This window comes from Bos taurus, chromosome 10 (genome assembly GCF_002263795.3).
Source record: "Bos taurus isolate L1 Dominette 01449 registration number 42190680 breed Hereford chromosome 10, ARS-UCD2.0, whole genome shotgun sequence".
Lineage (NCBI taxonomy): Eukaryota > Metazoa > Chordata > Mammalia > Artiodactyla > Bovidae > Bos > Bos taurus.
In genome coordinates, this window is record NC_037337.1 from 7,963,990 (window position 1) to 7,980,779 (window position 16,790).

At 43.9% G+C, this 16,790-nt stretch overlaps 1 pseudogene; it reads left to right on the plus strand.

The window, feature by feature from the left end:
- The first annotated feature begins 9,621 nt into the window (after positions 1–9,621).
- Positions 9,622–11,767, plus strand: LOC132346325 (protein MIX23-like; annotated as a pseudogene).
- Positions 11,768–16,790: the final 5,023 nt, after the last annotated feature.

Here is a 16,790-nt window from a genome sequence, read left to right on the forward strand (position 1 = left end):
ACGCACGCACAGCCAGGGTTAAGGGAACCAAGAGCTGGTGAAGAGCCCCAGGGACTAGCGGTTAAGGAAAGCTGTTACACCCCAGGCCCAAAGCAGGTTGGCAGGACAGATAAACAGACATTCTCTCCTCATACCTTGATGTCTGTTGGTGCCTCCCATTGCTCCTGATTTTAACCTGCACCCCAAGGTCAAGGGAACCTGGGTGATATAGCCCATAAAGGTGAGTTTTTTGGGGCACAGAGAATGGAACTGGAAGGGAAAAAGAAAAGTACAATTTCTACCAAAAGCTTTGGTAGTTAATTACAAAACTTTCTGTGTCTTTTTTTTTTTTTTTTTTTTTTAAGCCCTTCTTAGGAAAATTTAAGGTTATATCATTGAGAGTATGTTCGGATTCCTGGGTTATGAGCATTGTGGATAGTCTGCAGTTCTTTCCTAGTGAAGAAAGAAACCAATGTCAGAGGTTGAAACTTAAGGAAGAGTTGCTCTTGAGTGACACTCCTTTGCCGTCCAACACTTCCTGGGGCAGAGGGAGGAGGAGGAATTAAAAGCAAAATTATAAGTACCTATGAGAGCTGGATAGGTACAAATTCTGATAATGTATTTCTAGATGCATAGTCAACAGAAAAGTTATTTCAACTAAGAAGAATTACTCCGCACACAGCACTTGTAAGTTAACACATGAACTTAAGTTCCTGAGGCCTGGAGTCTGCATAATATTTCAGGAATGGATCTATTGAATGAGTCAGCTCAGGTCACGGTCGCCAGAAAATGGGATCCATCCTCAAACCAGAGAATGACCTTTAAGCTCTTCCATTGTCGTTTTTAAAAATATGCTTGAAACCAAAAACATTTGAATTTTCTTAACCCAAAAAAGTATGTTTTTTCCACAAAGTCAAAATAGGATTTTAAAGGAAGTGGAATACTTGACTGTTAAATATACACAAGGAAAATTTGAGGTTACAGTTCTTAATTTAAGAAATGAAGAGAAATGTCAGTATGTCCCTCAGGAAGTCTTAAGCTATGGGAGCAAAATGGAAAAACTGAAGCAGTGTTTTTGAGGAAGTTTTTTCCCTGAGGCCTGGGCCTTTGCACTGGTAGCTTCTCACTTAGGTGCCATCATGAACTTAACTGGGAAAATAGTCACGAATAATAATTTCCTGGCAGAACTGGCATAGCTGTGTGTCAAAACTGCTAGAATAGATGTGCATGGAGAATAATTAACCACAGGATGCGCTGAGTGTGATTTATGAAGGAGTTGCAGTTCAGGAAGCTGTAACCTGAGCAGAGAGGAGAAATGCTCTAATTCTGTGATTCTCAGTCCCTGAGACCCTTTCAGAATGTGCACCCAGTCAGAACTGTCTTGAAACACTAAGATAACGTTTTGATCTGATTCTCTCACGAGTATCAGTTCAGTTCAGTTAAGTCGCTTAGTCATGTCCAACTCTTTGCGACCCCATGAATCGCAGCACACCAGGCCTTCCTGTCCATCACCAACTCCCGGAGTTCACCCAAACTCATGTGCATCGAGTCAGTGATGCCATCCAGCCATCTCATCCTCTGTCGTCCCCTTCTCCTCCTGCCCCCAATCCTTCCCAGCATCAGGATCTTTTCCAATGAGTCAACTCTTCACATGAGGTGGCCGAAGTATTTGAGTTTCAGACTCAATATCAGTCCATCCAAGAACACCCAGGACTAGTCTCCTTCAGAATGGACTGGTTGGATCTCTCTGCAGTCCAAGGGACCTGCAAGAGTCTTCTCCAGCACCACAGTTCAAAGGCATCAATTCTTCGGCACTCAGTTTTCTTCACAGTCCAACTCTCACAGCCATACATGACTACAGGAAAAACCATAGCCTTGACTAGACGGACCTTTGTTGGCAAAGTAATATCTCTACTTTTGAATATGCTATCTAGGTTGGTCATAACTTTCCTTCCAAGGAGTAAGCGTCTTTTAGTTTCATGGCTGCAACCACCATCTGCAGTGATTTTGGAGCCCCCCAAAATAAAGTCTGACACTGTTTCCACTGTTTCCCCATCTATTTCTCATGAAGTGATGGGACCAGATGCCATAATCTTAGTTTTCTGAATGTTGAGCTTTAAGCCAACTTTTTCACTCTCCTCTTTCACCTTCATCAAGAGGCTATTTAGTTCCTCTTCACTTTCTGCCATAAGGGTGGTGTCATCTGCATATCTGAGATTATTGATATTTCTCCCAGCAATCTTGATTCCAGCTTGTGCTTCTTCCAGCCCAGCGTTCCTCATGATGAACTCTGCATATAAGTTAAATAAGCAGGGTGACAATATACAGCCTTGACATACACCTTTTCCTATTTGGAACCAGTCTGTTGTTCCATGTCCAGTTCTAACTGTTGCTTCCTGAACCTGCATACAGGTTTCTCAAGAGGCAGGTCAGGTGGTCTGGTATTCCCATCTCTTTCAGAATTTTCCACAGTTTATTGTGATCCACACAGTCAAAGGCTTTGGCATAGTCAAGAAAGCAGAAATAGATGTTTTTCTGGAACTCTCTTGCTTTTTTGATGATCCAACGGATGTTGGCAACTTGATCTCTGGTTCCTCTGCCTTTTCTAAAACCAGCTTGAACATCTGGAAGTTCACGGTTCACATATTGCTGAAGCCTGGCTTGGAGAATTTTGAACATTACTAGCGTGTGAGATGAGTGCAATTGTGTGGTAGTTTGAGCATTCTTTGGCATTTCCTCTCTTTGGGATTGGAATGAAAACTGACCTTTTCCAGTCCTGTGACCACTGCTGAGTTTTCCAAATTTGCTGGCATATTGAGTGCAGCACTTTCACAGCATCATCTTTCAGGATTTGGAATAGCTCAACTGGGATTCCATCACCTCCACTAGCTTTGATCGTAGTGATGCTTCCTAAGGCCCACTTGACTTCACGTTCCAGGACGTCTGGCTCTAGGTGAATGATCACACCATCGTGATTATCTGGGTCGTGAAGCTCTTTTTTGTACAGTTCTTTTGTGTATTCTTTTTTTTTCTTTCCTTTGTGTATTCTTGCCACCTCTTCTTAATATCTTCTGCTTCTGTTAGGTCCATACCATTTCTGTCCTTTATCGAGCCCATCTTTGCATGAAATGTCCCCTTGGTATCTCTAATTTTCTTGAAGAGATCTCTAGTCTTTCCCATTCTGTTGTTTTCCTCGATTTCTTTGCATTGATTGCAAAGAAGGCTTTCTTATCTCTCCTTGCTATTCTTTGGAACTCTGCATTCAGATGCTTATATCTTTCCTTTTCTCCTTTGCTTTTCGCTTCTCTTCTTTTCACAGCTATTTGTAAGGCCTCCTCAGACAGCCATTTTGCTTTTTTGCATTTCTTTTCCATGGGAATGGTCTTGATCCCTGTCTCCTGTACAATGTCACGAACCTCCATCAAGTACTCTATCAAATCTAGTCCCTTAAATCCATTTTTCACGTCCACTGTATAATCATGAGGGATTTGATTTAGGTCATACCTGACTGGTCTAGTGGTTTTCCCTACTTTCTTCAATTTAAGTCTGAATTTGGCAATAAGGAGTTCATGATCTGAGCCACAGTCAGCTCCCGGTCTTGTTTTTGCTGACTGTATAGAGCTTCTCCATCTTTGGCTGCAAAGAATATAATCAATCTGATTTCGGCATGTGACCATCAGGTGATGTCCATGTATAGAGTCTTCTTTTGTGTTGTTGGAAGAGGGTGTTTGCTATGACCAGTGTGTTCTCTTGGCAAAACTCTATTAGCCTTTGCCCTGCTTCATTCCGTACTCTAAGGCCAAATTTGCCTGTGACTCCAGGTGTTTCTTGACTTCCTACTTTTGCATTCCAGTCCCCTATAATGAAAAGGACATCTTTTTTGGGTGTTAGTTCTAAAAGGTTTTGTAGGTCTTCATAGAACCATTCAACTTCATCTTCTTCAGCATTACTGGTTGGGGCATAGACTTAGATTACCATGATAATGAAGGCTTTGCCTTGGAAATGAACAGAGATCATTCTGTCGTTTTTGAGATTGCATCCAAGTACTGCATTTCGGACTCTTTTGTTGACCATGATGGCTATTCCATTTCTTCTAAGGGATTCCTGCCCGCAGTAGTAGATATAATGGTCATCTGAGTTAAATTCACCCATTCCAGTCCATTTTAGTTCGCTGATTCCTAGAATGTCGACATTCACTCTTGCCATCTCTTGTTTGACCACTTCCAATTTGCCTTGATTCATGGACCTGACATTCCAGGTTCCTATGCAATATTGCTCTTTACAGCATCGGACCTTGCTTCTAGTCACATCCACCAGTCACGTCCACAGCTGGGTATTGTTTTTGCTTTGGCTCCATCCCTTCATTCTTTCTGGAGTTATTTCTCCACTGATCTCCAGTAGCATATTGGGCACCTACTGACCTGGGGAGTTCCTCTTTCAGTATCCTATCATTTTGCCTTTTCATACTGTTCATGGGGTTCTCAAGGCAAGAATACTGAAGTGGTTTGCCATTCCCTTCTCCAGTGGACCACATTCTGTCAGACCTCTCCACCATGACCTGCCCGTCTTGGGTAGCCCCACAGGCCTTAGTTTTATTGAGTTAGACAAGGCTGTGGTCCATGTGATCAGATTGGCTAGTTTTCTGTGAGTATGGTTTCAGTGTCTGTCCTCTGATGCCCTCTTGCAACACCTACTGTCTCACTTGGGTTTCTCTTACCTTGGGCGTGGGGTATCTCTCCACGGCTGCTCCAGCAAAGCACAGCCACTGCTCCTTACCTTGGACAAGGTCACCCCTCCTGACCTTGAACGTGGAGTAGCTCCTCTCGGCCCTCCTGCACCTGTGTACCCACTGCTCCTTGGACGTGGGGTTGCTCCTCTCCAGAGGCCAGGTGACGTGTGATTACATGCCAGATTGAATGCAGAAGCAAGATATGAAAAATCTGACTCTTCTATCAATCCAGCTGTTAAAGAGATATGCCAAAATAAAAACCAAGGTAACTCCTCATTAAATCATTGGGGGAAATTTTTCCTTTGTAAAAAATATGGTATTGATGTTAACATGTAATGGATTTGTCATTATATTTAAAATTATTTTTTATTGACGTATAGTTGATTTATAATGTTAGTTTCTGGTGTACAGCAAAATGATTCAGTTATACATGTAATACATATTATTTTTCAGATTCCTTCCATTGTGGATTGTTACAAGATGTTGAATATAGTTCCCTATGCTATACATTAAGACCTTGTTATTTGTTTTATATTTGATAGTTTGTATCTGTTAATCCCAAACTCCTAATTTACCAGCCCACAACTTCTTTCCACTTTGGTAACCATAAATTTTTGTTTTCTATGTAAGCCTGTTTCTGTTCATAAATAAGTTCATTTGTATAATTCTTTTTAGATTTCACATTAAAGTGATGTATTTGTCTTTAGTTGACTTAGTATGACCTCTAGGTCTATCCTGTTGCTGCAAATGGCATTATTTCATTCCTTTTTATGGCTGAGCAATGGGTTTCTTGTTATTTTTAACGGAAGCATTTTCAAAAATTCTCCATTTTAATGTCTAAAATGTAAATAGAATCTGTGGTTTGCTACTAAACCCAATCTCCCAAAAAAGAAAAAAGATTCTGATAGTTATTAATAGCATTTGCCAATTTCCATGGTATAAATATTCCCTTTGTGGCCAATCTTAAGTTTCTAATGTTTTAACATTTGGCTTGAAAAGTTCCTGAATGTTGTATTCTCATGAACTGGTACCAGCTGACTCCAGTACACTACTGGATATAACCTACATGAAAAAAAAAAAAAAAGCAAAAACCTCTTTAGGGGCCTCATAATTTTTAGGCATATTAAAGTCTCAAGAAAATTTGAAAACACTGCTATTATGCAAGAGTTACCAACTTTGTTACCTTCAAGAAGACATGGAAACCGGTCCTATTACAAAGCACAAAGAGGTAAACAGTTGGTGTATAGCTACAGGCCACCCCATTGGGTATCTGGCAGCCTCTCAGCTGGGAGATCAGTGTCTTGGAACAGTAGGAACTGACTTCAGGCAGCAGGGCCCGTGTGGCTAGTGAATGAAAAGCTTTATGAGGCCTTGTTTCCATCAGCCGCCCTGACCCACCCACTGTGGCACCTCTGTTAAGAGAAGAGACATGCACTCTTGGGCACTGCACACTGGTCTTCTGGACAGAAGAAGCCAGAATTAAAAAGCAGATGCCATATTCAGCAGCATCATGAATTCAGATAGCACAGGAGGTTTCTACCCCGTGGGCCGGTCATCACTTCGGGAAGTGACTCGTGAACACTGCAGAGTTAGCTTTGAAATTGCTTTTATGGTAGCCTGAAGACACGGGGTGGTGGCAGGGCCAGCCGGACTATTTTACCCTTTTTTTTTTTTAATGTTTTAATTCTTTATTTGGCTGTGCCAGGTCTTCATTGCTACACAGGCTCTTCTCTAGTTGTGGCGAGTGGGGGCTACTTTCCAGTGCTATATGGGGGCTTCCTGTGGCTGTGGCTTGTTACAGAGTGTGGGCCCTAGGGCACCTGGGCTTCGGCGGTTGCAGCACGTGGGCTCAGTAGTTGTGGCTCCCGCGCCCTAGAGCGCAGGCTCAGTAGTTGTGGCTCCCGCGCCCTAGAGCGCAGGCTCAGTAGTTCTGGCTCCCGCGCCCTAGAGCGCAGGCTCAGTAGTTCTGGCTCCCGCGCCCTAGAGCGCAGGCTCAGTAGTTCTGGCTCCCGCGCCCTAGAGCGCAGGCTCAGTAGTTGTGGTGCAGGGGTTTAGTTGCTCCAAGGCACGTGGGATCCTCCTAGCCAGGGATCAAACCCACATCTGCTACGCTGGCAGGCGGATTCTTTATTCCTGAGCCACCAGGGAAGCCTCACCCATCTTAATTACCACAAAACTGGGTCATTTTAGTGTGCTGTGTCACCCATGCCAGGGAGTAAGAACATGACCGAGGCAGGGATTGTCATTACTAAGAAGCATTTAGCAGCAAGATTTCAGTTGTTTTGTGGGTGTGTGCTTTTTTTTAGTTCTACCTGTTTATTGCTACCAACCCATCTCCTTCTACCCCCTCATGCGTGCGTGTTCAGTCGTGTGACCCTGTGAAGTGTAGCCCACCAGCGTCCTCTGTCTGTGGGATTTTCCAGGCAAGAATATTGGAGTGGGTTGCCGTTTCCTTCTCCAGTTTTGTGTGTTTGTAATATTTCATTTCTTATCTGAGATACCTAGTGCTCTTGAAACTGGCCAAAACAAAGTTAAAAAAAAAAATGTCTTTTTCAGTGTTTCCCTCTCCTCCAGGAGCTGATTTGGGGGTTTAAAAGTAAAGCGTAACAGTTAAGAAGCATGGAATTTGAAGACCTCACATTTCAGAGAAAGTGTTTTGTTTTTGTTTTTTTAATCAATGTTGCCTTGTTAGAAGGAATTTTTAGAAACTCTAGGTCAGTTCTCATCTCTGGATGCACAGGGCATGGCTAGAGAGCTTCTAAACAATTCTAAAGGCCAGTCCCTGCTCTCTGGGGGCGAGGCCTGGACATTCATATTGCACTCAAGCGCCTTGTGGGATTCTAAATGTGTTATGCCAGAATTGACACCACTGCTTTACCAGTGCCTCTCAAATTTAACATGTGTTTGGATTATCAGTAGACTCCAGGCTGATGCACTAGGTCTGGGAGGGGACGGGGCTGTGAGTCCAGCAAGTTCCCAGGCCACATTGACATCGCGGGTCCTTGGACCATACTTTGAGTAGCAGGGCCCTGAGATATGACCGAGGCAAAACTGGGCCAGCTCAGAGGTCCAGACACTCAGAAAATTCAATTCTCATATCCTTGTAATCACTTTCTGGGGCAGTTTTTAATGCAGCAGTCTCATGAGTGCTTAATCAAAATTTGTTTTAGGTGATATCTTTCTTGCTGAATTATTTCTCCCCTTGTGGGCCCCCTCCCCCCCCCCCCCCCCGACAAGGGGAAAGATAGCTTAAAAGTTCTAATCTCATACATAAAACCATCCCACAAGAGGCTGGGGGTTTAGAGCGGCAACTCCGGACTCCCTTTTGTAAAGATAGTGCCCGGCAGATAGCAGCAGCTCCTGGCTACCAGAAAGCAGATGTGTATATGCTGCTTGTCTCTGGGTCTGGCTGGAAATGGTGACCTCACAGACATGCTGGGATCCTAGTCAGCCTCAGGAGCTTCCATCTTGATGGTGCTGGAATGAGCAGCTTTGGAAATCCTCAGGCAAATGAGTCAGCCCAAGGATCATCCTGACAGGAGTCACGATTCTGTCTGTGTCTGGGAGAAAACAAAGATCTAGGAAGTTGACCTGGGGTAAATCCTCCATTGTGTATGTATGCGTGCTCAGTCGTGTCTGACTCCATGTGACCCCGTGGATTTAGCCCTCCGGCTCCTCTGTCCATGGGATTTTCCAGGCAAGAATACTAACTGGAATGGTTGCCATTTCCTACCCCAGGGGATCTTCCTGACCCAGGAGTTGAACCCACATCTGCTGCATTAGCAGGTGGGTTCTTTAACACTAGTGCCACCCGGGAAGCTCTAATTCTCCATTATAGAAGCCCTGTTACAAGTGGATAGGAAAATAAAAAATAAAAAAATACTAGATAGTGAAAGAGGAACTATAAATTTTATGGGAAAAATATTGCATCTCAGTAATAATCAAATAGCTACAGTTTAAAAGAAGACAACTCTGAAAAAGTGTAAGTGTTAGTTGCTCAGTTATGTCTGACTCTATGACCCCATGGACTGCAGGCTGCCAGGCTCCTCTGTCCACAGAATTCTCCAGGCAAGAGTACTGGAGTGGGTTGCCATGCCCTCCTCCAGGGGATCTTCCTGACCCAGGGATCAAACCCAGGTCTCCTGCGTTGCAGGCGAATTCTTTATCATCTGAGCCACCAGGGACACAGCACTGACACCTATCTAATTAGCAGTGGTTTTTTTCCTGTGATAGCTGTAAACAGCCACCAAAGGAAGGATGGAAAGAAGGAAAATATAAATACCAGCAAGAGTAAGAGAATTCTGATGGGCATGCTTTAGGAGAGCAATTAGACAAATTGTCATCATCCTTATGATGTACACAACCTTGGACCCAGTTGCATGACTTTTGGGAAGCTAGCCTCAAGAAATAATTATGCTGCTGCTGCTGCTAAGTCACTTCAGTCGTGTCCGATTCTGTGCGACACCATAGACGGCAGCCCACCAGGCTTCCCCGTCCCTGGGATTCTCCAGGCAAGAACACTGGAGTGGGTTGCCATTTCCTTCTCCAATGCATGAAAGTGAAAAGTGAAAGTGAAGTCGCTCAGTCATGTCTGACTCTTTGCAACACCATGGACTGCAGCCTACCAGGCTCCTCTGTCCATGTTCATGTCCGTTTTCCAGGCAAGAGTACTGGAGTGGGGTGCCATTGCCTTCTCCGAGAAATAATTATAAGTAACAAAAAAATAGACTTCTAGTTTTTAAGAGCATTTGTATTTGCTTATTAGTTAAAAGACTGGAAACCTGCTAAATGCCAAACCCTGGAGGACTGCTTTTCCAAAACTATTATACCCATTCCAAATGATATATATTAAGTGTATGTAATGGTATTAAGTGCTTATAATACTTAATTTTTAAAAAAGCAAGATGCAGTATGTACATGCAATATGAAACCAGAAATATGGGAAGAAAAAACAAATTCATGTGGGATCTATTAGCAAAGGCTGATAGGGAATATACCAACACATTTAAATTTGTGTTTGGAGAGTTGGGTTACTTTTTTCCTTTCATGAATTTACCCTTTTTGAGTATGTGCTTGCTGCATGCTAAGTCGCTTCAGTCACGTCCGACTCTTTGCATCCCCATGTACTATAGCCCGCCAGGCTCCTCTGTCCACGGGATTCTCCAGGCAAGAATACTGGAGTGGGTTGCCATGCCCCCCTCCTGGGGATCTTCCTGACCCAGGGATCCAACCATGTCTCTTATGCCTCCTGCATTGGCAGGCGGGTTCTTTACCACTAGCGCCGCCTGGGAAGCCCAAGTATGTACTACCTCTCTAACAAAAACACAGTGCACATTAAAACAAAACAAAAACCAAATATACAAACAGAAAAACACACCCTGATACTACATTCTTTATTTTCTCCCCAAGGTACAAAGGTATTCAGAACTTCCTCTACTAGTTTTTTTCTTTGTTTTAATCTACAGTAATTTTGAAGCAGACACTCTGGAGCATTTCCTAGCCACCGATTAGTATTTCGTGCTTGGTATGTTATTCAAGCAGGAGATGAAAATGTTAGAAAATTCTATGAGTCTATACCTACATTTGACAGGTTCACACTTCTTGCATAATCATCTTGTGGAACCCTAGAATTCTACAAAACTTGAAAATGTCTTTAGCCAGACTCTGAAGCCAAGAGTGTCTTTATTTGTCCTCAACAGCTACCAGAACGTTCAGTACAGCATTTTGTTAACACACATAACCAGAGCTGTACTTTTTCCTCTGATAGACTTTATACTTGTATCAAAAGGGCTGGTCATTTATTTTCCTCTGGAATTTCTCCTTCCTTCTCAAGGAGCAAACATTATTTACTCATAACAAAACAGAAACCTTTATTCTGACTGATTTTGTTGCATAATTATGTCAGTCCTCTTATTCTTAAAAATGAATGTATGTATGTAACCCATATATTATCTAGTATTTGAAAAATCTGATTAATTCTTCCATAAGCTCCTTTTTTTAAAAACGGGCTTTAGCTGTTTATGGAGGTGCCCAGTGGCTGTGTGAGCTGAGAGGAGTTCGCCGAGTTCCAGAAATTACTCAAGGTGAGGACGATTGATGGCAGAATAGCGCATGAATTAAACACCACGGTTCCAACAGGGTCCTTCCCTGGGAAAATTAATGCCAGCCAAATCTGTAAGCAACTTTGAGTCATTGATGGTGGCCTATGTCAGTTGGGACAGAGTCATTTAAAACAGTATAGCTCAGACCTCATCAGTAGTAAAACAGCTCTGAGACGAGACAGAAAAGAATTTGGATGATTTAACATTATTAAAGGAAGTTAGAAAAGAACAGACAGAGTTGAAATGGATGCAGTCAGAACTGAATGTTGAAAAAGTGGTCAATGACAGGAGCCGGGAGGTGTTAATGAACACTGCCAAATTCACTTCAAGCCTGCAAAGAATGAATTAAAACATACCTTTCCTACACCGGCACCCGAGAGTTACAGGTTGAGTGTTGCCTCTGGAGTCAGGGGAGGAAGTGAAGTGAAAGTGTTGGTTGCTCAGTCCCACTTTTTGCGACCCAATGGACTATAGCCTGCCAAGCTCCCCTGTCCATGGAATTCTCCAGGCAAGAATACTGGAGTAGGTTGCCATTTCCTACTCCAGGGGATCTTCCCAACCCAGGGACTGAACCCAGGTCTCCTGCATTGTAGGCAGATTCTTAACCATCTGAGCCACCAGGGAAGCCCAGGTACTGCTACTGGGGTCAAGGCTGGGCGTGTTAATTCCCCATCACTTTTCGACTTCTGAGCAGGACCACATTCAGGAAAGTGAATGGTTTCAGAGAAAAAATCCTCAGTGCAGGTGTAGACAGCTGAAAGTCAGCCAGAGAAGGACGATGAATCAGTGAGCTTCAAGGAATGCAAGCAGGGCCCTGACAGCATCGGCTGCGTCATATTAATCCCCAAACTCACTAGCTCTCCTGAGATTTTTTTTTTTATTGACATATTTGCAATGTTGTGTTAGTTTCAAGTGTATAGCCAAGTGATTCAGTTATACATCTATACATGTACATTGCAAATACTTCAATTAAAAATATACATATTCTTTCTCGGATTTCTTTCTTTCTTTCTTTCCTTTTTTTTTTGGCTGTGTTTCACGGCTTAGATCTCCCACCAGGGATTGAGTCCAGGCCCCAGCAGTTATAACACTGACTCCTAACCACTGAACCACCAGAGAAGTCCAAGATTCTTTTCCATTATAGATTATTCCAAGATAAATAGTAGGGTTCCCTGTGCTCCACAGTAGGTGCTTGCTGTTTACCTACTCTATATGTAGTAGTGTGTATGTTTTTAGAGTTAACTCTAAAGCAAGTGTGGGGCTGTGGGCTTCTGGGAGCAGACTCCACAGGGAGCCACCAGAATTCATTTAGAGACCTAGACGCTCGTACTCCTTATTTACATAAAAGAAATTTAGCAGAGTCATAGGTTTCTATTACCTCTATTCATGTAGAAGGAAAGGGCCATGCCAGTTAGAATACACTAATTTGGTAAATAAGTCTTACAGTTGTCTTTAGACTATTTGGGAAAGCAGAGACATCATTTATAACATCTTTGCCAGGGCAGCAAATTATCGAGTAAGACAACCTATTACTGACCTTTATTTAGAGATCAATGATTCCTCAAAGAGGCCATGGCAAAAATTTCTGACGTCAGAGTAGCACAAGACTCCCTTGTTCATATCATGCATCCCAACACAAGTTGGTAATCGTTACAAATAATCACTACATCACTACATGGAACAGGAGAGCAAGACTGATTCTCTGTGAATTTGACTTTTTTGGAGAATGTTCTCAGAATCAATATAAAGATATCAAATTGGTATCTGTTCTTCTGCATGAGTGGAGAAGAGGTAGAGGCCCTGGGTCAGATATCTTGGGTTCAAAGCTTGGACTCTGCACCCTTTCAGATGAATCTCCTCATCTGAAGAATAATCTAACCTCTCTGGGCCCATTGTCTTTCTCAGTAATATGGGAATTAACAGTAGTACCCAGATGGCTCAACCGGGAAAGAATCTGCCTGCAATGCAGGAGCTGAGGGAGACTCGGGTTCAATCTTTGGGTCAGGAAGATCCCTGGAGGAGGAAATGGCAACCCACTCCAGTATTCTTGCCTAAAAAATCCCATGGAAAGAGGAGCCTGGTGAGCTACAGTCCAAAGGGTTGCAAAGAGTCAGACACGACTGAAGCAACTGAGCACAGCACATACAGACCCTGTACTGAGTGCTGGAGCTATTGTGGAGTTAGATAAAGAAGTCAGTTCATACTGTGGCCAGGAACTTGCTCAGAAAATGTCAACAATTATTTTAATTACTTCTAAAAGTGGCAGTTCCATTTCAGTTAAAATCTTATTATCTGACATGTTCTATCAGTATTGTTAAATTGAATTTGGCTGTTTATTTTAGTTTTGTTTGTGTTGAATTTGTGCTTTTTATAGTTGGATAAACACAAGATATTTATACTTTCTTTGGAAAACATACCATTATAGTAAAAATAACTTCAGCCAACATTTGAGGCGCATGCCTTCCTCAAGATTTTCTAAAAACTCTGGTCTATGTCTATAATACATTTTGTAGAAGAGCCCTCGTTACTCTTTTTCTTTAGAGTGTTTTTAGCAAGGAATTAACCATCACTGGGTTGTTATTCAAGGGAGAGGACTGTGAGCCTGCTGCTGCTGCTGGTGCTGCTAAGTCGCTTCAGTCGTCCGACTCTGTGCAACCCTGTAGACCGGAGCCCACCACACTCCCCTGTCTCTGGGATTCTCCAGGCAAGAACACTGGAGTGGGTGTGAGCCTGCTTAGAGGATTGGAAATCGGAGGGGCTTCTGGGCATGGTGGGGTGGGCAGCTGATGCTTGAAGGTTCTCTTACCCTGTCCCTGGGTACATACAGTGGGAGCAAGGAGAGCCATGGGGGATGGGGCCCTTTGCACTGATCATGACAGAGGAATCCCCAGATTCCTCTCCTGAGTAGGTCCAGGAATCCCAGGGGTGCCCACTGCATCCCAAGGGGCCTCCTGGGATTCCTGGTTCTATCCAAGAGAGGGATCTGGAGAGGAAAGACAGATTCCTTGCTCCAAGTAGGATGGGGCCACCAAGTCACATTAATTTAAATACAATGAAGTTGGACATAATATATGCATCCTCTCTGACTTCTGTTGGTGACTTTTCATCTTTAGGAAGTTGCGTTGGGGAAAGGAAGTGCAGTTGTCTGGGAGGCTTAGCTGCGAAATCTCGGCAACAATGAGGACCCCTTCTGCACCTAATGCTGCCTCTCGGTGATGGAGGCAGCACTTGTCCCATCCGCGAGTTCAAAGGCAGCAACGCAGCCTCAGTCCTGCCCTGACCCAGCAGGGAATCCTGCCCTGTTATCTGTTAGTCAGCCCCTTGTTACCCTTTGCAATCTCACCATAAATTAATTGGGACTGGCATCTGTCAAGACATTAGGATCTATGCCCACGGAGGGTTCAGGTAAAATGGAAAAGCAAGCTGCTTCTTTAGAAATGTGAACACTGCATTGTCAAGAAAGGGGAAAACTGTGCTGAGTGATGAAGAAATTATTCGCATTGTCTTGGGGAAAGACTCCTCTGTATTAGTGGAAGAAGGTAAAAGCCCTGTCAGATACAAGTCAAGGAAGACGAGTAATTAATAATCAGCTCTGGGCTCGGTGTGAAAACCTGGAAAACTGAAAATGGGCTTCGGTGCCCAGGTTGTAATACCTCTGGGATCTGTGTGTGGAGTGAGTGGCAATGTTTAAAGCTCATTTGCACCATGGCTGTCCTCAATTAAGAATCAGCCCTCCATACGTATTGAGTGTGGTTCCAGACCAACTCTAGAAAGGTCCTTTGTATGAGGGGAAAAAACCAAGCAGGTGAATCTCAACCTCTGCCTCACCCTAGATCCACAAAACGGACAGACCCAGGCTCTGGCCACATGCCAACAACTGCAAATTCCACAGCTGGGAATCTTTTGCCAAGAATTTTGTCTCTGATCATTTCAACTGCAGGTGGAGGTCGGGAGGGGTGCAAGGTACTTACATGCTGGTAGCTTTCAACAGCAAGATATGTAGGGAGACAGACAGATACCCAGGACTCTATGTACCCACGAGTCCCTGCCAGACCAGAGGCCAAGGTCAAACCACTGGCCCTCCAGGGAAGCCAGCTCATTCAAATTCTGAGTAAATGTTCCCTAAAAGAAACTGACCCCAGGCATGAGATTCTCTCCCAAGTTAGGTTATCTGCAAAATGGTTTAGAGGAAGCCAAGTGGCCAAGGACTTGAACAGATGACCTTTCGAATAAATGGCAGCTCATGGGATAGAAGCTTGTTGCTTTCAAAATGAATCTTGGCGGAGCTTTCTGTGTTAGCTCTCTCTCCGCTTGGCCTGAGACCATCAGATGTGCAATTTGAAATGTCCTTATCCTGTCACAAATCAGGTGGAGAGTGGCTAAGAGCCCAGGCGATCCGTTTCAACAAAGGCTAATCCAACAAAAGCTACATCCCAACAAGAGTGGGATGTAGAGCTCTTCGGGGGTGTCACAGAGAAGATCTGATCTTGGGTTCTTTGGGGCTTTGTCATTTGTTTCCCAGGGGAACAGACACCTTGAGGGTTTACTAAGTGAAAAAGTGTGTGAAGTGTTATATAAAATGAAACCACCAGACCCAGATCTCCACTGTCAGGAGCTTAGTCTCATCTCACAGAGGTTGCTCTCTTACTGTCTCCCTCTCTCCCTTCCTTTCATCCATCCATTCCTTCTAGGTGCTTTTACTAAGTCTCAGTGGAAGCAGGAAGAAGGATGAAATAAGTCACATCCTCAGGTGGGTGGTTCTTGATCCGACCCTAACCCCTTTGCCTCTGACCTGGAGTGAGATGCAGCAGACTTCTAGGTCATTCTGCCCCCAGTCATTTCATGGCCTCAATCATGGGCCTGTACAGAGGTCCTCAGGCAGCTAGACAGCACTTTAATTCAGCATGTACACACATGCGCAGCCTGTACATACGTGGTCCTCTGGTTCTATAGGCAGAAGGCAGTCATCTAATTAATGGGGTCTCAAAACTCAAGTCACTCATCATTATCTGAAAACATGAAAACATGTAAGCCCAGCGTTATTCTACTTGCTCAAAGTTTTGTCTTACTGGTTTTTATGTTGAAAGTGTAGTTTTAAAGTCAAGTCGGGTATTAGTTGCTCAGTCCGTCCCCCACCCCCAGGCTGTAGCCTGCAGGGCTCCTCTGTCCTTGGACTTCTCCAGGCAAGAATACTGGAGTGGTTGTCATTTCCTTTTCTTGTTTGAGCTCAGCCCATCTGTACCGCATTGGCCATGTAGTGAGTCTGTTCTCTAACTCTTTCCCTCTGTTGGAACCATGTTGGAACCTTCATTCATGCAGCCTGCCCTGGCATCACTGACATAATCTCATCATCCACACATTCAGTTCAGTTCAGTCGCTCAGTCGTGTTCAGCTCTTTGCGACCCCATGGACTACAGCACACCAGGCTTCCCTGTCCATCACCAACTCCCAGAGTTTACTCAAACTCATGTCCATTGAGTCGGTGATGCCATCCAACCATCTCATCCTCTGTCATCCCCTTCTCCTCCCACCTTCAATCTTTCCCAGCATCGGGATCTTTTCCAATGAGTCAGTTCTTCGCATCATGTGGCCAAAGTATTGGTGTTTCAGCTTCAGCATGAGTCCTTCCAATGAGTATTCAGGACTGATTTCCTCTAGGATGGACTGGTTGGATCTACACATTAAGTTCCATAGACTGTTCTCTGTGTGTGCATGTGTGTGTGTGCTCAGCTGTGTCCGACTCTCTGGGACCACATGTACTGTAGCCCACCAGGCTCCTCTGTCTGAGATTCTCCAGGTAAGAACACTGGAGTGGGTTGCCATCTCCTTCTCCAGGGCATCTTTCCCGACCCAGGAATCAAACCCTCAATTCTTCTCTCATTTACTCCAAAAACAATTTACAGCCTCAAATCAAAAGAGGGAAATGTGGGTCCAGCAGCCTCTGGGCAGAACTCAATTATATTGCAGTCATTCTCACCATC